The following is a 1,170-nucleotide window of genomic DNA, read 5'->3' on the forward strand; positions in this document are numbered from 1 at the left end:
TTCTTCTGGAATTGTTAGAGAATCGAGAACTGCAGCCACTCATATTTGAGCTTTTCCTCTCCTTGCATGTGACCACTGTGTTTGGAAACCTGCTCATCATCCTGGCCATCACTCAGATGCCCACCTCCAGACACCCATGTACATCTTCATCTCCAACCTGTCCTTTGTGGACATCTGTTCCACCTCCACCACCATCCCAAAGATGCTCCTGAACATCCAGACTCAGAGAAAAGGCCTAACCTATGCAGGATGCATCATCCAGATGTATTTTTTTATACTCTTTGTGGGATTGGACATCTTCATCCTGACTGTGATGGCCTATGACTGTGTTGTGGTCATCTGCCCCCCCTGCACTATGTGGTCATCATGAACCCCCATCTCTGTGCACTGCTGGTTCTGGTGTCCTGGATCATAAGAGTCCTGCATTCCTTGTTATAGAGCTTAACGGTGTTGCAGCTGTCCTTCTGTACAGATGTGGAAATTCCTCACTCTTTTTGTGAACTCAATCAGGTGGTCGAACTTGCCTGTTCACACACTTTTCTTAATAACACAGTGGTGTGTTTTGGAGCTGTGCTGTGAGGTGGTAGTCCCTTTCTTGAGATCCTTTACTCATGCTTTGAGATTTTTTTTTCAATACGAGGAATCTCATCAGCTCAAGGAAGTATAAAGCATTTTCCACCTGTGCTTCTCACCTCTCAGTTGTCTCCTTATTTTATTGTATGGACCTAGGTATGTACCTCAGCTCTGCTGCAATCCACAGCTCACAATCAAGTGCCACAGCCTTAGTGATGTACACTATGCTCACACGGATGCTGAGATCCTTCAGCTACAGTCTGAGGAAGAAAGACATAAAGAGGGCTCTGAAATCATTCTTTGGGTTGGCAGCTGTAAAGGGAACAAGTGTCGTAGTGTTTAAGAAGTGCCCTTGATTTCAGAACTCAAAGCTCAGAGCCAGAAATTGTGATTTGTATTAGATTGTGGAAGTAGAATATGCTGCCTCCAGTTTCTCCTGGAATTTTCATTTCTTTGATTCCAACTTCTCTGTACAATTTATGTAACTCACCTTATTAAGCTTATGACCTCTCTGATATTCAAGAGGTATTCCCTTTGTTGTTTTCCTGCTCTCCCAACGTTATTCCCAACCTTTGATGTGAAATTTTTGGAAATTCC

The 1,170-nt window shown here is 43.7% G+C and overlaps 1 pseudogene; it reads left to right on the top strand.

The window, feature by feature from the left end:
• Positions 1-20: 20 nt before the first annotated feature.
• LOC124244569 (olfactory receptor-like protein OLF4) lies at positions 21-929 on the top strand (annotated as a pseudogene).
• The last annotated feature ends 241 nt before the right edge of the window (positions 930-1,170 follow it).

Source organism: Equus quagga, chromosome 9 (genome assembly GCF_021613505.1).
Source record: "Equus quagga isolate Etosha38 chromosome 9, UCLA_HA_Equagga_1.0, whole genome shotgun sequence".
Classification (NCBI taxonomy): domain Eukaryota; kingdom Metazoa; phylum Chordata; class Mammalia; order Perissodactyla; family Equidae; genus Equus; species Equus quagga.